We start from the raw sequence: 20,901 nt of genomic DNA, 5'->3' as shown, positions 1-20,901 counted from the left end.
CAAAGCTCCGATGTGGCACGTGAACCCATATCTTGAAGATTCAGACCCACGAGTGTTACCGACCGAGCCAGGATGATGCCAACAGTGGATAGGAGCGTAAAATCTAACATCCCCAAGCCTGAAGTCTTGAGGATGGCCGGCTGGCTTTTCACTGTTCTTGTTCACTTTGCTGTTCTTTGGCTGAAAAAAGCCTGAGAAAGAAGTCTGACGAGGTCAGAAAGCAAAATATGCACTATAAAACTGTCCGTGCAAGCTTTGGAGATTGTAATACTCCTGATTTTTTTAAATTGAGTCTCATGGCAAACCCTGTAATTTCATTCACAAACTGAACACTGCAATTTATGGAGTTTTTATCCGTATTATTTATGATCAATTGAGCTTTCCAGTCATGCATGGACACCTTCCTGTCCTGTGGCTGCAGTCCTAAAGAGCTGAGTCATCATCTCCTGAGTGGAGGTCAGAGCTTTTCTGGGACAGGGAGCTGCCTCTAGCTGTATGTCTAGATTTGCAGCTGAACGCAATTTTGATTTTGCATTTTTCACATGGTGGAGATATTTTCTGCAGTCAATACCACTCTGCTTGATACTTGAGGCTATATTCTCATTGGGCAAATCCATCCGTGCTCCACCATTATGGATTCCAAAATGATAATAAAACCTCAAACATGCACATTATAATAACAATAATCTTTGAATTTGATATAGCGCTTTTCACGTCTTCTAGATGTTTGACTGCATTTTTGTGGGCGAAACGTGGCAGCCAATTGCGCACAACAGTGCCCCACAAACAGTCGTGGATTGAAGTGACCAAATTATTATTGTTTTTTTTCTTGAGGATTATTATCAGGCGTGTGGAGTAAGGAAACTTGCCTAAAGTTTCGCCCTACCGGGAATCGAACCCAGGTCTCTCGCTTGTGAGGCGAGTGCTCTAACCACTGAGCTACAGGACTCCACACATTTCTTGAGTCCCAAACCTGGCTTCACACCATCTGCCCATCGCCTCGACTCAACTGGCTCTGGCCTACTGCTTGTCTCTCATGCCCTCCGATCCACACTTGGCGGCCGAGCTTTCAGCCGCTACACCCGAAACTCTGGAACTCTCTCCCTCCTTTCCCAATCTTCAGATCGCATCTGAAGCCCTTCCTCTTCGACCGTACTTACGATCACCCCCACCAACCCCTGGCTCGGCATCAGGCTCCGCCACTATCGAGCAGTCTGAGACACTACCCTGTGTGGGGAACGCTATATACAGTGGAATACGCTTTAGCCGGATGCCTCGGGTCAGAGAGTTTTGTCCGATTTACCCAGTGTCCGGAAACCAAAGTTCTTAGCTTTCTCTTCTCTCCATCTCCTCTGCTGAGTGCCTCTTCCTTCCCATTGCCTTTCCCATTAGATGGGAAGGAGATCAATTAAGGGTGACTCCATGAGGTGTGAGTTACATTGGAACTGCCGCTAATTGGTCCCCCTCATGTGCACCAGATACAGTGACTGCCCCCCGCCACCATCCACCCCCCCGAGCTGCTTGTGAATGAATGGAGTCAGTTGTCAATTGGGAGTAACTCCTCTCATCTCCACCCTCGTGGCTGAATGGAGCTACTTGTGACGCAGAATGCACAAGTGAGTACATTCAGCAGCGAGCAGTGAGACATTTTACCCGGATTTTTTGTGGGCCGGGTGTTTCATCCAATTTACCCGGCATCTGGGGTGAACCAGCATCCAGCTAAAGCAGACTTCACTGTAAATGCAAATTGTTGCTGTTGTAATTTGTGATATTTATTTCATGGCTGTTCGTGGGACATTGCTGTTTGTAAATTGGCTGCTTTGTTCACCGATAGGTTTGTGAATCGTGGCATCCCAGGATGGACTTGATAGTGTAATATTGGGATAGCCGCAACAGGCCTGGCGTTGTGTGACTTCTATTCTCTGAAATGCAGTACAGTACATTCAGCCTCCCTTGTGCAGTTTGATACTGTGCAACTTCAGAGGTTGCCCCCACGCTGACTGTGGTTTGTACGTTAAGCACAGCATGCCAGCAGTAAATTTGCTGCTCAGCTGGTCCGGCCACATCTCGTCCAAACGAATCCTCTGTTTCACCAGCACCACATTTTCCCCATTCTGCTTGTCACCATGAATTTTTATTAAGTAAAACCCAACCCGTGACCTCCAACAATTAAGAAGCAAATGCACAGACAGATTTGAGACGGGGAGCCGTCCTGCTGGGAGCATCCACCATAACTCAGGCAGTTCCACTAATCCCCTGAGCGCATTGTATACACGAGGCTGGGATTACAGCGCGGGGTCTCAATATAACCCAGGCATTAGGCTTCAAATCATTTGCGGAGCTTTGACGCCTGAAAAGATACTCTTCGTACTCTTATGTTGCCTAACACAAACTAAAATTGAACCTGTAGCCTGAGAGGCATGATAAAAGTACTCCGGTGAGGTAATGCTGAATATACCTGTTATTTCTTTTGATAGGGGAGAGGGCTTGGTTTCAATAACATTTTCACGCTAATGTACTCCCATTTAATTTAATGTGAGTGAAAACCTTGTCATAATAACTTTATGTGAAGGCTTCTGAGGTGCAAATGCTTCATGGCACTGTAGTGACAACTCAGCAATATGCGGTGTCATTGCTCCTCAGTGAATCTCAAACTGCTCCTTTGGGGAAATGTAGCTGACTCCATTGAGAGTCATTACATTAAGCAGCTGCCTGAGATCGGTGGAGAGCAGAGACATTTAACCCTAACAGCATGAGTCATAGGGCAAAAAGGCACACAGTGTTAGCATCTCATAGAGTTCATTTCTAACATCTTGTATATCATAAATTAGCCCTTGATAAAGTGGAAAGTAATTTATTGCAAGTAAACGATTTTTGTAGTGTCAAATTAACACCATGAAAAAAACCTTCTCAGAAAGTACATATGAGAAATGTCATAGACTTGTAGATATTTACTGTTAAGCAAAATTGATTTGTATAATTTCCTAGTTTTATAATTTTACACTCTTTTGCTGTTTTGACTATTTATTGTGGAGTCCTGTACCTCAATGGTTAGAGCACTCGCAAGCGAGTGACCTGGGTTCAATTTCCGGCCTGGGTGAAATGTTGGGCAAGTTTCCTTACTCTACAAGCCTTTGTTTAACTAGCAGTATGTAGGAACCCAGTTGTTAGTCGATTGGCAGATTGCTTTCCGGGGGTAATAATTCCTTAAAAAAAATGAATTGGTCTCTTCAATCCATGAGTGTTTGTGGGACACTGCTGTGCGTAGTTGGATGCCGTGTTTCGCCCACAAAATATACAGTCAATTCACTTTACAATATATTCTGTGAAGATAAGGTGCATTTGCTGCAGCTGAATGTGGACAAGACAGAAGTCATACTCTGGCTTCCGTCAAAAATCTTCACTCCTGCGGATCTCAACTCCTCAACCTCCCTAGGTTCTCCCTCAGACTCACCGAACCAGTGCGCAATCTCGGCATCCAGTTTGACCCCAAGTTGTCCTTCCTCCCACACATCCAGTCCCTGACCAGGATCGTCTTCCTTCACCTCTGCCATATTGCCTGCCTCCGACGGTATCTAACCCCAAATGTAGTCAAAACCCTCGTGCATGTGTTGGTCACCTCCCGCCTGGATTATTCAAATGCAGTCCTCACCGATCTCCCCAGCTCCACTATTCAAAAGATCCAGCTCATTCAGAAATTTGCCGCCCGCATACTGACCTGGACCAAACTCCATACCCACATCTCGCCAGTTCTGGCCAGGCTCCACTGGCTCCTCATCATTGAATGGATCGACTTCAAGATCCTGACACTCATGTTCAAATCCCTTCACTCCTTGGCATCTTCCTACCTCTCCGACCTCCTCACTCCCCAATCCACCAACCAGCGCCTCCGATTGACTGGCAGCGGCCTCCTGCTCATCCCTCGCACCCTCCGATCCACCATTGGAGGTCGCACTTTCAGCCACTACGCCCCAAAACTGTGGAACACTCTCCCTCAATCCCTCCGCCTTGCCTCTTCTCTCCTTTTTCAAGTCCTGCCTGAAAACCTTCCTTTTTGACTGTGCTTATGATAACCTCCCTCCCGGGCTCGGAGACAGGCTCTGCCACTATTAAGCGCTCTGAGATGCTACACTGCGTGGATGGCGCTCTGTAAATGCAATTTGTTGTATATTAAAATGCAAGTATGATTATTACATATATATTTTTTGAAACAATTTCCCCCATAAAGGGACTACCTCACGCTGGCTTACACTGTGGCCATGGAGTGAGTGAGCAATTTTATTTGGAAGATCATTGTCTTATGGGCTAATGCAAGCTACTGCTATACAATGTATTTCCCTCCATCTCAGAGGGGGGTGGTGTTAGGGAGAGTCTATGTGACTCTTCCACAGTTGTACAGGCTAAGAACAATTATTGTCTAGGCTCACATAGTATCGGTGTGATACTGGAGAGATGATGATACCATTGGAAGTTACTTGCTTTACTTTTCGCATTTGTGGAGTCCTGTAGCTCAGTGGTTAGAGCACTCGCTTTGCAAGTGAGAGACCTGAGTTCAACTCCAGACAGGGCGAAACCTTGGGCAAGTTTCCTTACTCCACACACCTAATAATAATCCCTCCAGAAACAAATAATAAATTGGTCATTTTCAATCTACAACTGTTTGTGGGACATTGCTGTGCGCAATTGGCTGCCGCGTTCGCCCACAAATATACAGTCAATTCACTTTACAGTGTGTTCTGTGAAGCGCTTTGGGACGTCCTCCCTATGTGAAAAGCGCTATATCAAATGCAAGGATTATTATTATTATTTGTTGTTATGGTGCCTTATTAGGTCAAAAGGCTTGCAAAGTGCTTCACAGTAAAAACTGTCAGGTCGCAGAAAAATGTTGCTTGCAGATAAATGATCCAACAGCCATTTGCACACAGCAAGATCACCCATACAGCCCGGAAGCAAATAATCTATCAATCTGGAGTACTGTTGGCCAGGACACCAGGAGGAAAAACACCTTCTCTTTTCAAATGGGATCATGGGATTTTCAGTGGCCACCAGAAGAAAAGGCATCAGAAACTTGATCGAAAAGACTTCATCTTCTACAATGCAGCACTGGGGCATTAATTCTCATGTGGGATTGGAACCTGCGAACCTCTGATCTGGAGACCCAAATAGCGTAATTAATGCTTGCATTTGATATAGCGTAATATTGAAACTCTCAAAGGACTTCATAGAGAATTGTTATAAAGTGTAATAACTGTGTATTTGAGGGGAAACATAGCAGCCAATTTGCAGATGGCAATGTCCCAATAATAGCAATGAAGTGAGCTGAGTGACCAATTTATCTGGAGGATTGCTGGTGAGCAGATCAGGAGAAACTCCCTTCTCTTTTTCAACAGTGCCATGAAGGTCTCATCTGAAGGATAGCACCTTTGACAATGCAGTGCTTCCCCAGCACTGCACAAAAGTATTAGTTTAGACAGTGTGCTGAAGTCCTGAAGTTGGTTTGTTGCCACAGTCTTTTGAACCAGAGATGAGAGTACTCGCCAAAGAATTCTGCTTCCATAAATCAAGACAGGATGAGTAAAAGCAAGAGAAAATTTTTCTTGTAAAGTATTCTGTTTACAATTATTTATTCCCCTCCTCATCCACAGAATAAACTATTTGTAAACCAAATACTTGACAAGAAAATTAATAAATTGAGAATTTCTCTTATTGTTAGATCACAAGATTCAGATTAAGAAGGCCCTTTGGCCCATTGGATCTCATCTTTCCAGAATACCTACCCTATTGTCCTCCCAACACAGCATCAAGCTGCTTTTTAAATGTATCCTGGCCTCGACTACCCTTCCTGACAACTTATCCAGTCATTAATGCAAGCTGTTATGTTTCATTATATAAACATTAAAGCACCAACCAAGTAAAATGAGGCTTTGTTGCACTGTATACTGTTGTTTAGCAGCTACAAACTCAATGACGGGAAGTTTTGGAATTTTAATGTCACTGTACTCATTGATTTGCTAGGATTTTATTGCTAATTGGAAAAATAAATCAGGTAATTTGTTGGCATTTGTTGCTAGCTTCCAGTCCAGTTATTAAAATGAATTTTAAAAATGTGTTGGGCATTTGAAAAATATGAATTTAAAATATTGCATCCAAAAGTGTTGGTGCAAAACGTTCGCCCAAGCTTTAGGATCTTGCCAATCTTTGAGATTTATTGGCGTAGTTATGTATTCTGCATAGATCTATCCATCAGTGGCTTGCTTCGATTTCAGGTGCAGACCAGATGGTGAGATAGTCCTGGAAATATCTAAATGTTTTAAATTTGTCAATCAGCGTTGTGTCCACAAAGCGAAGGACATAAAAAATCATCCACATGCAAGCTAGCCACTCACATGTTTCTTCTGTTTAGCAACCACAGTAGGATTCATCCGCTTAGCAAAGAAAACCAGCAAATCTAATTGCATGTAACTGGAAGCAGTGGTTTCTTAGGGTATGAGGCTTAAAATTCGACCTGGTTTTAGTCTGCAATACCATTTTGTCTTACAATTTAAGATCACCCAGAAATGTGGATAATTCCTAACTTCAGTCATAATGTAGAAGCAGGTTTTCCACAATTTCTTAAAAAGAAACCAGCTTTAAGACTAGGTGGAATTTTAGGGCCTCTTGTCTCCTGTTCTGCTGCCATCAAGGTTACTTGGTCATATTTCCAGCCCTGCAGTATTAGGTGTTCATCATAATGCATTTATTATTACAATACATTTACGGAGTGGTTCTGCTCCTGTAGGTTTGATCACAATTTAAAGAAATCACATCAAAATTGGTGTTTCTTGAAAAAGAATTGGCACATTTAGAAATTAAGAGACAGGACTGAAATAATTCACCTGAACAATTTTGAGATTGATATATAAATGCACATATTCCATATTACCTTGTGGTCATTAAAGCCCTTTGTTATTTTTAGCCTCACTAAAGGTGTATGCTAAAGGTTGGCTTCCTATAACCAAGGTCTATTTTTGGATGATAGTGATCATTACCATTCGTACAGTTCATTTCAAAACGTAATGTGCTCATTCCGATCTTTCTCAATAACTTATTACTTCTACAGGCGTAGACTTTTCTTGATGGTCAATGGGAACATCATAATTCAGCTTTTTCCCTGAGGGAAGATAGGTTGCTTGAAATAGATATTATTTAATATTGTGGGGGAGGGGGCTGACATGAGACATGATTGACTTTTTCATCTCACAAGAAGATGAATTATGTCTGTGCCAGCTCTCTGTAAGAGCTACAATAATAATAATCCTTGGATTTCGTATAGCATCTTTCACATCTGAGAATGTCTCAAAAGGTTCACAGGATATACGATGAAGTGTAGTGACTGTGTATTTGTAGATGAATGTGGCAGGCAAACCCATAGTGTCCCACAAACAGTTCTGAAACAAGTGAACAAATTTTATTTGCCATCTGTATAACTCCATTCCTTTTTCTCTATACTATTTTACAACAACAACAGTAACTTGCATTTATATAGCGCCCTTCATGCTGGGTAGCATCTCGGAGCGCTTTATGTTGTTTTTTCTTTCAGATGATTCCCTTTTGAAAGCCAAAATCTCCAAGCTTCCTACCAAGTTTCACATCTGTGATTATTTCAGTAGAGCACGGACTGAAGATTCTGAGAGCAACACAGTAAAACCAGTTGATATTATTATTATAATAATAATCCTTAGAGGACATCCCAAAGAGCTACACAAGATATGCTGTACAGTGGAGTAACTGTGTTTTATTGGCAAATGCACAAGGCACTTAGAATATGGGCTTCAGTCTTTCAAAAGCTACTTAAAGGGCTTGGTCAGAATAATGTAGTCACAATTCACGATGGGAGCTCTGCAGGTTGCATAGAAGACAGAGACTCAGAAAAGACTAACTGTCTATTGATCAGCCGGGTGTCTGACACAAGCGGAAACCCATCACAATGCTTAAGAGTATCTGAACCAAGCTGAGAATTTCATGCATCCCACCTACAAATGGAAATTAGGTCGTTGTTGCAGTAGCCTCATAGTTCAACTGTATAAACAAGCAACATTGCCTCTTGGAGCTGTTGGACTTCAGCCAGCAGAAGCTCCATCCTGTCACCTTCAACGAGTGAGAAACATTATGTAATGCTGCCTGATTCGTGCTGGTTGGCTACACTGGCCACCTGCAGTCCAACATTTAGTAGTTATTTTGTTCATGCATGTAGCTCCCATGTAGCTTACTTTTTCGAGCAAGTCACTGTAAGAGTTTAGGATTATACACTTTTCCTCCTTTTTATTTTCTCCCATCCTCTCCTGTCCTGAGGGAATTGACCCCTTACTGTCCCACAAGCACCAATTGACCTCCACTACCTTGCCCAAGTAGCCATTAAAACCCTATTTATTCCAGCTATAATGTTTAAATAAAGAAGCAATATGTCATAAGTGGATAGTTTTAAGAGTGAACGAAGTGAGCTATAGATACATCCTTACAGTTACGTTGCAAACACATGCTGGGGGTGGCTGGATGGAAGTGTTAACCACCGATTGCAAGCCACTGCTCTGCATGCCACGGGAGCATTTCACAGCTCACACACCACTATCATGTGATGGCCAACTCATAAGATTTACTTCCCTGGTTGTGAGCTGCACTGCTGGCCTAGTGAGTAAAACAAGCACTCTGGTGTAATCTAATAACAGCACAACTTGCATTTGATATTGCGCCTTGGTGTGTTAAGCACAAAGGTTTTAGCTTTAAATCCTGGTTGGGGCTGAGTTGGTTTATTTCAGCTGAGGCAGCTGCTGTGGGTGATATAATTACCTAGGCAGGGTTCCTGCTCATGATCACTATCCAGTGTTGGAAACAACATAGGTTTGTGGATATGAGGTGAGTACGATGTCGGGCTGGGTTATACAGTCAAATAGCCTGTCAACTTGGGACCAAATTCCCCCTGAGCCTAGGTTTACTCCATTAACACAGCATTTCAGAGGGTCCAGTGTCCGGCATATTGATGATTTCATTTCTTAACTATAACTTCCATGTCGTTTTGCTGTAGAAAACCAGCTTACAGAACTTGCCAAATTCTGGACACTTTAAAACGTTGCCTAAATAGAGTAAATCTAGACCTCGCTGGAGACTCTGCTTTTCTGGCTGGCCTCGTGCCTGAATAGTGTCTGGGATTGTACCAGAGTCCAGCACGTGTGGAACTGGAGCTCGACAAAGAGGAAATGTTTCCAGGAGAGGAGTTAAATGAAAAGTTCAGCCAAAATCTGCTCTTTTTTTTAAAATGCACTGTACAGTGTTCAAAAATATATTTAAAACAAATAAGTTTTACACCGTTATGATAAAAATGGTAGACAGAGTGTAAAGCACTGCTTCAATATCACTGATGGGTGACGATCACTTTCACAACTCGCTGGTAACTGTCACGCACAAGTTATGTCCCCCCCACCCCTCGCTAGTACAAATATAAATAGCACTTCACACTTGCCCATTAGATATCCTGTGTAGCTGCTGACAGCCATACAATTACATGCCAATGTTCCTCACTGCACTGGCCTCTATCCAAAGTTAAAGGGGGCAGATTGCTGACAATGCTGGAAAGAAGCTCTCGTGAAAGTGAAGTCGCTTTGTTAATGAACACAAAATCCATATCCTTACACCAGCAGACAACGTACGATTCATTCAATCATTCATTACACAAGATTATATACACTTTACAGACTATCACACACAATAACAGCAACACAAGTTGGATCAATATTTCAGGCGTAGTTTAAACTCTGCACATTTCCTTTAATCCCTTACATTAGTTTTTTAAAAAAGTTCTGCTGATCAATCACTCAAATGCATTCAGAAAGTGTTTTGAAACCTGTTCAGCAACAAGCTACCTGCCGTCATAAAGTGCTGGAGCTGCTTCCTGCAATAGCACCACAAATGGCCAAGACAAAGGATAATTCCCATGCAATATGTGGAACTCTCGGCAGTTTGATTTGGATACTGTTAAGCCTGGCGATGGGTTTCCTTCGGTGTCAGACACCTAGCTGACCAACAAAAATGTTTAACAATACCAACAACAACTTGCATTTAATATTGCGCGATTCACGTGAGCAGTGAGTGGCTTGGAGAGCTTAACAACGGCACGTGTAAGACATGATACTGAGAAACACGTGGTCTGTAGGAAGTGCAACAAATGTAAATGTTTATTTTAAAATCCTGAGTACATTTAAACCCCGACCAGCCGGACTAAATGGAGCAGAGATCCGGTCCAGTCAGCCGGAATTTCCAGATAAGTGTAATTACAATGCATTACCAGCATTCGAATTGTTTGAATATAGCGAATAAGCCATTGTCTGCTCGTGGGATTCAAACCGAGTCAAAGTTGATATCCCTGGCCACTGCAAAAGACAGCAAGCACAGTGAGGCTGCTCAGCGTGGTGTTAGTATATGCTAGGAAAGTTTGTACAGAAAGCCAGAGGTTTATTGTACTCCTTTTGTTTCATGCCTTTGGTTACCCTCCTACCTCTACCCTCCCCGCCCTCCACCCCTCCTGATCCCAACCACCAGCTCGGGTGCGGATCCCTGACTGTCCAGCGCTTTGGGATGGCCTCCTGACGTGGAAGGCCCTATACAAATGTAATTTGTTGTTGTTGTTTCCCTGTTCTAATTTTCCCTCTAGCTTTTCCTCCCTTATGCCTGCTAAATCTAGATATTTCTCATGCTTTGGTCATTGTCTTAAAATTTAAGATTGTGTAGAGTTTGGGAAATTCCTTCAAAAAATAATAATAATAAATTGGTCACTCAATCCACGACTATTTGTGGGACATTGATGTGCGCAATTGGCTGCTGCGTTTCGCCCACAAAATATAGTCAATTCACTTTACAGTATATTCTGTGAAGTGCTTTCAGACATCCCAAAGATGTGATAAGGCACTATATCAAATGCAAGGATTATTATTATTATCACATGTGTGTCTCGTGGGCAGTGACTATGCGAAGACCGGATCCACCTCAGCTGTGGAAAACAAGCAAATACTTATGATGTTAGAAACTGCTTGGAGTCAGTGGTAACTAACTCACTGTTAACATTCACTTGTGAATAAAAGCAAGGTACTGGAGGGCATTCGGGACACATGGAATTGTACCTCAGTAGAAAGGAAAAAAAGTCTTCAGAAGAATAGGGGGGTGGAGGAGTGAGGACAGAAAATTGTTCTGGAACGAAAGTCTGACTGTGTTCATGGTTTGATGGTTTCTAAGTAAGAAGGAGTTACTGACATAAATAGTAACTCTTAGTCAGAACTAAGACATAAAAAAGACATAGAGATCCTGTCATAGGGCATGAGGCTAAAAAGTTTTTATATGGAAACTTGTCTCTTTGCCAATGGTTTCAGATTCCGTGTACTCACAGAGATTGTAATTCAGAGGATTGCAAGAGGGTCAGCTGAAGAAAGCCCTTTCACCCATTTGATCTCCTTCCAGAATACCCATCCTACCATCCTCTCATTATAGCATCAAGCTGTATCTTACATTGAAGATGAACATATGCTCTCTCTCTCTGGCCATCTAAAGTCATTGTCAGAGCTGGCATCTAACACCTGGCCAGGCTGGCAAACAATAGCCCAGTGGGGAGTGAGACACATACATCTGCTAATTGGGTGCTGTAAAGTCACTCACCTTGGAAATGGTCCCCATCAGCAACTCCCCAGCATACAGACATTTCCCAAGTTACTCATCTATGGAGCAACTGATGGAAAAAGTAGCTTTAAAAAGAATGATGTACATGCTGATTTATGCACTGATGCAAATGCAAATGAGTTACACAGCTTTCTATAAGCACTCTATCACCCCCCAGTATATATTGTATGCATGCAAATCATAGAAAGGGTATTATATGCAGTGCGGTAATGAAATGTCATCCCTGGGATGCCATCGACTGATCTGTGTTTTATTGTTAATTGCTGTGTTAGCATGAATTATGTGACGGAGTAATTAGGCAGCAAAAAGCAGCTGAGTCTCGCTCGCACTTTATCCTGGCCCCAATGCCTTGGAGGCTGTTTACACCCTTTTGTGGCAGGTGTGGTAGTGCAGTATGATCGTGCTTTACAATCCCAGAGATTTCCTGGTAAAGAGGCACACATTTCTTTCTCAAACTGTCTGGTGCATTCTACCTCCATTAGCAAAGAGCAACAAGAATGGCCCCACATGTACGGGCACTGAGCTGTGAAGAAAGATTAAAACAACGTAAGGTTTACAGGCTAGAAAGTTGGTGGTTCAGGGATGACCTCATTAAAATATATTCATGGTATTGATAAGGTAAACTCAGATCAGCACTTCAAAGTAAACCAAGAAAGTAGGACCATAGAACGTTTGAGGAAAATAGTGAAATGTAAATTCAGAGCAGATAGCAGGAAATGTCTTTAGACCAGGAGTGAGTGAGACACATCTACTAATTGGGTGCTGTAAAGTCACCCATCTTGGAAATTGGAGTCCTGTAGCTCAGTGGTTAGAGCACTCGCCTTGCAAGCGAGACACCTGGGTTCAATTCCAGACAGGGCGCAACTTTGGGCAAGTTTCCTTACTCCACACGCCTAATAATAATTGGAGTCCTGTAGCTCAGTGGTTAGAGCACTCGCCTTGCAAGCGAGACACCTGGGTTCAATTCCAGACAGGGCGCAACTTTGGGCAAGTTTCCTTACTCCACACGCCTAATAATAATCCCTGCAAAACAAAACAATAATAAATTAGTCATTTTCAATCCATGACTGTTTGTGGGACACTGCTGTGCAATTGGCTGCCGCGTTTCGCCCACAAATATACAGTCAATTCACTTTACAGCATATTCTGTGAAGCGCTTTGAGACGTCGAGAAGACGTGAAAAGCGCTATATCAAATGCAAGGATTATTATTATTATTATTAAATTCCACCCATCCTTGCCAGGCTGCACTAGTTCCCAATTTCTGAACAGATTGACTTCAAGATCCTCTCTCTTGTTTTCAAATCCCTTTATGCCCTCGCACCTTCCTACCTTTCTGACTTGCTCGCCCCCCATTCCACCATCCGCTGCCTCCACTCGGCCAGTTCGGTTCCTGTTCATCCCTCGGCACTCCATCATCAGCAGCCCTGCTTTTAGTCACTACATCCTGAAGCTCTGGAACTCTCTCATCTAATCCCTCCATCTTGCCCCCCTCCCTCCCCACTTTCAAATCCCGCCTAAAGACCTTCCTTTTTGATCATGCTTACGGTCACCTCCCTCCCTCTCCTCCTGTCTAGTGTTTTCTGATAATTGTATCCTCTCAATTCCGGGAGAATCTCAGTAAATCTATACTGAACTATTTAATTCAACCTAGAAATAAGGAGGAACTTGCAAGAGAGGACATTGATTTTCATGTCTCATGTGAAAGACAACACTTTCAACAATGCATTGTTCCCCCAGCACTGCTCTAGAGTGTTAGTCTAGGGGCTGCGAACTCATGCCTTGATGTAGGTTTCCTGTCTTCTGATCCAGAGGCGAGAATGCTACCAGCTGAGTCAAGCTGACACCCATGCACACAATGTTCAACACTGACTGTACTGTCATTAGAGCACAGGATATAACTACAATAATCATAACAATAATCCTTGTATCTTGATTCAGCCCCCCCCAAATTTAGTTAAGCCACAATCCGTGGCTGTAGTGCCATCAGATGTGACCTAGCAAGTCCAATGGCTCCAAACTAGCCTGTTGGAATTAGTGAAGGGGTAGTATTCATTATTTATTTTATTTTTGCTATAAAATACACATTCACTACATTTCACAGTAAAAATCCTGTGAAGCACTTTTAAACATCTCGACGGCATGGTAAGACTCTGTATCAGATGCAAGGATTATTATTTTATTGTGAGAATGGCAATACAATGGACCAGTGGATTAGCTTGTTATACCTGTTTGCAAAAATATGTATAGAAAAGTTGCCCTTTGGGAAACAAATAGTCATGACAACTGTTAGGGAATTTGCTTTCATTCAGAGACAAGCGATACTATTGCTGCAGTATTTCTACACCCTTGCCCCATAGAGCGTAACAATTCAGCGGACTATTTAGTAGCCTTGTATGAATCACAACAGTAAATCCTAATGTTGTGTGAAAGTCTCTGATGAGAATGTGAGCTAATTTGCATCCCCTTTGGTATTTGTTATTTTAATGCCCAGACAGCAAAGAGGTTTATTATTGATTTTCTTTAGGTTATTATTCACCGGTACAATAACTCAGAAAAAATTGTTTCCTGGCTTTTTGTCATAAAGCGCATACTACAGTTCAATTAGAATCTAGCCCCATCCCGGGTGCATTTTGACTGTCAATGCAGTCATTTGATTTTAGTCTAATGAAACTAGTTAATTTTGTTTTAGACTATTTTCTTCTGAAAAGTGAGACTTATGAACAAGCCACTTCTGTTCTCTTATGCATTAAATTTGAAGACAGAAAGACTCATATCACACAGGAATACCCACTGAAAAGCAAGTGGTACTGAAAAGATTACATCAGTGTCACATAATAGTAATGGGCTAATGCTTTCAAGGTGAGGAATATCCAAGCCACAAACATGTTCACTATTAAAGACATTTTATCCAGCACCAAGATGCCATTCATGATAGTGCAAAATCAGGCGTTGTATGAATTAATGCTGCTTTTCCGTAATGACTGCAGAGATGCATATAATGTGGCTTTAAACTGGACATATTACACATGCAAAGCCTTCACGTTTACATTGGCTCTGAACTGTTGTAAATATCACGATGTCAGAATTTTGTGCATGTGTGATCATGTGCGATCCTCTATTACTTTTTTCCCCCATGTGATCTCTGCTACCCATAAAGGTTACTTTGTGCCAGGAAATATGCCTGAATATCAGCAGCTTTTGCTCCTGCACTTTCTCGTGATTCCCTTACTGATATTTTTGTGAAGCAGAAATCACGAACAATATGTCAGTTTTGCATATGGATGAAGTTCTTGACATTAAATGCGATGCTTACGCAATGACGGCAGAATGTCTGCGCATGTGTGAAACATTGCCTGTTGTGGCTGTGTTTGTGGAAATGTTCTGTGTCATGAGTAAGTATCTTTAGTTGGGAGGAAAAAGAAGAAATTTGAGGCGGGTGGAGAAGTGGTTGATAATAATAATAATAATAATCCTTGCATTTGATATAGCGCTTTTCACGTCGGGAGGACGTCCCAAAGCGCTTCACAGAATATACTGTAAAGTGAATTAACTGTATATTTGTGGGCGAACGCGGCAGCCAATGCGCACAGCAATGTCCACAAACAGTCGTAGAATGAAAATGACCAATTTATTATTGTTTTTGGTTTTGGAGGGATTATTATTAGGCGTGTGGAGTAAGGAAACTTGCCCAAGGTTCCGCCCTGCCTGGAATTGAACTCAGGTCTCTCGCTTGCAAAGCGAGTGCTCTAACCACTGAGCTACAGGACTCCTGAATATTATACATGTGCTTCAATATCTCACTCAGTGCATTAGTGTCAACGTATCACTTGTGACATGCTTTTGCTTTCCATGCTTTTGCCGTTCGCCATAAATACAATTACTCAATTTACAGAAAATCTCTGTGAAGCACTTTGAAATATTTTGACATGATAGACGCTATATAAATTGCAATGATCATGTATTACACATAAATAAATGACATGATCCTGCAGCTCAGTAGTTAGAGCACTCGCCTCACAACTGAGAGACCTGGGTTGGATTCCCGGCGAAACCTTGGGCAAGTTTCCTTACTTCACACGCCTGATAATAATCCCTCAAGAAGAAAAAAACAAAACAATAATAAATTGGTCACTTCAATCCACGACTGTTTGTGGGACACTGCTGTGTGCAATTGGCTGCCGTGTTTCACCCACAAATATATACAGTCAATTCACTTTACTGTATATTCTATGAAGAGCTTTGAGACATCTAGAAGATGTGAAAAGTGCTATATCAAAATGCAAGGATTATTATGATATTATGCGCACAGAAAACAACAACAAATTACATTTGTATAGCGCCTTTTACGTTGGGAGGACTTCCCAAGGTGCTGGACAGTCAGGGATCCGCAGCCAAGCTGGGGGTTGGGATCAAGGAGGGTGGAGGTCAGGGAGGGTAGGAGGGTGACCGAAAGCACGGTCGAAGAGGGGGTCTTGATGCGGGTCTTGAAGGAGGCAAGTGAGGGGCGCGAGGCAGCGGGATTGTGTGATGGAGATCCAGGGGGGCAGAGAGGCTAAAGGCCCGACCGCCAATGGTGGGGCAGGCGAGGCGAGGGATGTGAAGCAGGACAGAGCCTGCTGAGCGGAAGGAGCAGAGAGGTTGGTAGGGGTTAGGAGGTCATAGAACAAGACCATGGAGGGCTTTGAAGGTGAGGACTAAGAACTTGAACTGTATCCTCTGAGTGATGGGGAGCCAGTGGAGCCAGGCGAGGATGGATGTAATAGGATGGTGGAGCCTGGTGCGGAGAGGACATGGTCTGCAGAGCTCTGGATGATCTTACAAAGAATTCCCCTAATGGTTCAGTTGCTTAGTTTGAAATTGACTTGTACAGTTATGCAAGATATAGGTACAATCTCTGGTCTGTTTCATGCTGGGTCAGTTGTTCTCAGCCAGGACACCAGCTGGGCAACTACACTTGACCTCTTCTCTACACCCACCCAGCCCTCTCTCTCTCCCCGGAGTTAGGAGAGAGGAAATGTCAACCAAGTTTCCTGCTTCTTATTGCTATCCAAGGACTTTTGTTGCAAAGTGGATTTTTCATGTTCCTTCCTCAATAGGATGGCCTGACTGTGTCTGTTTCCATGGCAACCGTCCACCACAAAAAGAGACGTTCACAGGAAATGTTCCTTAACGACATTTCCTGCGAACGTCAGTTTGAAAAAGCACCATTTATATGAATATATGTTCTATCATAGAAACATCGACAGAAAGAGGCCATTCAGCCCATCGTACCTAAGTCACTTCTCCCTGTTTTTGTAAATAGCTTTCTCTTTATTAATCAGTTTCCTAACACTTTCCCCATATCCCTTGATGTATTTGTGTGACCAGAGTTATCAGTTATGGTGGTGGCTGCATATTTGATACTTAAGGAATCTCTAAATGTGCACCACAAATCAGACCCCAACCTTAGCATTCAGCCAATCGGACAACCAGGGCAATGTGACGCTATTACTCATTGACACATAGCTGCGACTACTATTTATCTCATCATGTCCCAAGAAACAGCAAACTTCATTGCAAATGTGGTAACATACATTCGTCACAAGCCAGTCGTACATACAGTAACTCACTTGTGTAATACAAAATGCATTACTGCCTTTTCCCATCAAGGCTCATCTATATTCATAGCTTGCAATGTCTTCATGAGATGTTGGGCCGGAGAATACATGATGTATACTCCAATAGATTGGCCTCACTTAAAGTGCATTTGATGCTAGATTTTGAGTATGTTGAAAGCATTTAATGAAAATCAATGCAAAGGCTAGATGCCCTGGAAGGTAGTTGGAGATTTCCACTGGGCTCTTCAAGGTGAGATGTTTTTCACTTATCTAACACATGTTGGAGAGTGTTCAGAGGTAGGTGTCGTTTACCAAGATCCCACGTAGCTCTGAGGAGCTGGTGACTGGGCAGACAGAGTTGTGTGTTTGGGGACATGGATCTGAGCCTGTCTGACTGAACAACTGACAGAATGCTCCTGTGTGACAAAGACCAACTGTGAAGTTGACCACATACCACCTGAAAGCTGCAGCAGAGTGTCCGAACTAGCCTCACTTTGAATCCCACAGATCAATCCTGACAGCTTTTGCTGTGGCATCCCAGCTTATTCAGCGGGGTAAGAGTTATTAGCCAGCAGAGTGAAGGGACTGACTTCATCTCTATGGATTGGATTTATAACCATGCCCAAGCATGAAAGCACAGTATTCTAACCCGCCCATTCCCCCATGGATCCACTCTGTACTGCACAATCTTTCAGCCTCTGCTTATCAAGACAAAATACTGCAGTAGAAAACAAGGTTTTTTTTTGTACACTGAATCTAAACACAGCGCCGTTTTAGTAGAGAAAGGATCACTATTTTTGTCCATCACAGTTAAATATAAGTGAACATATATATCTGCCTCTGCAAACACAGGTAAACTGTCAGTGTTACAGTGAACATGGTAAAGACAGATAGACTGTCAGTGTTACAGTGAACATGGTAAAGATAGGTAGACTGTTAGTGTTATAGTGAACACGGTAAAGATAGCTAGACTGTCAGTGTTACAGTGAACACGGTAAAGACAGGTAGACTGTCAGTGTTACAGTGAACACGGTAAAGACAGGTAGACTGTCAGTGTTACAGTGAACAGAGTAAAGACAGGTAGACTGTCAGTGTTACAGTGAATACGGTAAAGGAGGTAGACTGTCAGTGTTACAGTGAACAGAGTAAAGACAGGTAGACTGTCAGTGTTACAGTGAATACGGTAAAGGAGGTAGACTGTCAGTGTTACAGTGAACAGAGTAAAGACAGGTAGACTGTCAGTGTTACAGTGAATACGGTAAAGGAGGTAGACTGTCAGTGTTACAGTGAATATAGTAGAGAAACTCCAAACAAAAAGAACAGTTTACAGTTGTGCCGAGAATAATGCTGAAGACCATTTACTGTAATTTATTATAATAATAAAAAAAATCCACCTTCTTCAGCCCACGAGCTGATCTCAGCGTGGGTCATGGCTGGGGTACGACAATTGGCCCCAGCACTTTCGGAGGGGCTCAGCCAGGGTTGACATCACTTACTTATGCTGGAAAGTATGTATATGTGAGGACAGGATCAGACTTGGCTGTGAAGCCCTCCCCCCCATGGTTGAATACCTATCTGACACTCAGCTGTTGCCTGACATAAATCAACGTCCTCAGGAAGAGTGAAAGGTGGAAATAAACAAGGTAACAAAATATCTTTAGTGAATTACAATATCTTTAAACAACATCATCTAGCTGTGGCGCAGGGCTGTATGTGGTGGTGGTGGTGGTGGTGCGGGAGAAGGTGTTGGGGTAGTTTAGCTGAGCTGTTCCTTTGGGTTTTCTTTCCATTGGCTAGGGACGAAACAGGAGAGAGAGCATGAGAGAGCTGTGATTAAGGTGATAAAGGCTGCCAAAGAGAAGCAGACAAAGCAGTAGTACATGAATTCAACATGATTGAGTCTAGTGTCTGAGGCTGGTGAAGGCAGAAACACAAAAAACAAGTCCATCCATAAGGATACAATAGATCCACTGTGGTGGCTTGGACACACTGGTGATGGAATGGACACAGTAGGTACAACAACAAAACTTGCATTTATATAGCATCCCAGAGCGCTTGATACTATTACTAAGGCACTAGTAAGTGGTAGTACAGTATAAATGGTGAGAACAGAACCAGGCTTGGTTGTAAACCCCCACCTCCCCCAACCCACCCCCAATCAAATGGGTTGCACCAATTCCCTGTCCATTATCACACACAAAGAACAGCCCTTAGGCTGAGGTATCACATGGCTGTCTGTTCCTGTGGAACAGTATTCCAGGAATGGGTCCACATCTTCAGCAGAGGAGAAAGGGAGAAATCGAAGGAAAAGTATTTGAATCGGTGGGTATTACACACAGATGTGTGCAAACTCCATACAGTGTGAGCAGGTTTGTGAATGTCTATGACTTCACGCTGTTATGGGAGGGTAGATTGGTTGTAGAGGAGAGGGCTACGTGAGGAGAGGATGCGGGTGCACACAAACTTTGGTTTTGGGGAGGTTTCCAGCATTACAACAGTGTTCCTGCTCTACAAATGTCTGCAGATCAGTAGTGACCCATATAATTAGGCCATTGGAGGACGCTCTGCCCGCTACTAATTTTTGCTTTAATTTCAAAGTTTCATGACAGGCTTAAATCCAGACTTAAAGGCACCAGTGAATCTCTCTGGAAATGAGGAATGTTGCCAAATCCCTGCTTTGTGACTCTGGCAGCACTTCCATAAAATGGGGAATTTAACGCTTTAAACAGTGTGTAAAATACCTCCACTCTCCTTCAGTGACTCCACATTCCTTCACAGTCTCCACTCTGTCCTCACCGCCTCCCTTCTCCTTGACTGCCTGGGCTTTGTAACTTTCTTTCCCGGCTTCCGGCTTCCAGAGCTTGCTTTTATTCCTCTCTCGTAGGTGGGAATGTTTCCTTCCAGCAAAGTCTAATTGACAGCGGATACAATAGGTGAAAAGCACTCAAAGTATGGGGAGGCCCGAAGGCACGGTTTGTAAAGGCTTTGCACAGATGTCCCAATGTTCACATTCTAGGAACAATGACTAAATAGCGATCATTTGGTAGGGCTCCTGACTACCTCCCCCTTCCCAGCCCATGGGCTGTGAGGCCAATTGTGGTACTTTTTCTATTTAAAGATGAACTCTTCAAACACAATGGTGGTATTCATTGTCATGCAGATGCCAATAATATACCGGGCAGGACATTACTCCCAATGCTGAAGTAGGGACATTGAATTTGAACATCAGGACTTGAACTCATAAACCAGGCTGACCCTCCAACACAGTGCCGTGGGTGGGAGCTGCACTGCATTGTAGGAGGTGCTGTCCTTCGAATAAGATATTAATCCGAGGTCCTGTCTGTGCATGTTTAGGTGGACGTTAAAGATCCTCTGCCATTGTTTAAAAGGAGAAGGGAGTTTCTCCTGGTGTCCGAGCCAACAATCCCCCCAGATAAAATGAATAATTTACATCAAGGCAGTAGAAACTCTTATCCGTGGATTCATCACCTCCCGGTTCAATGTTTTCAATAGCCTCCTCGCCACTCTCCCCATCTCCATTATTCATAAAATCTAATTAATTCAATGCCTGTATCCTCACTCACACCAAACTTCGCACCCTC

General features: G+C 42.9%; 1 non-coding gene across 1 annotated transcript; it reads right to left on the bottom strand.

Moving 5' to 3' along the window:
• Positions 1 to 877: 877 nt before the first annotated feature.
• trnav-cac lies at positions 878 to 949 on the bottom strand. Its single transcript has one exon. It is a non-coding gene; the product is annotated as a tRNA-Val (tRNA).
• Positions 950 to 20,901: the final 19,952 nt, after the last annotated feature.

Source organism: Callorhinchus milii, unplaced genomic scaffold, assembly GCF_018977255.1.
Source record: "Callorhinchus milii isolate IMCB2004 unplaced genomic scaffold, IMCB_Cmil_1.0 Scaffold2, whole genome shotgun sequence".
Classification (NCBI taxonomy): Eukaryota; Metazoa; Chordata; class Chondrichthyes; order Chimaeriformes; family Callorhinchidae; genus Callorhinchus; species Callorhinchus milii.
The sequence above is the reverse complement of the archived record's forward strand: the minus strand, read 5'-3'. Positions and strand labels throughout refer to the sequence as shown.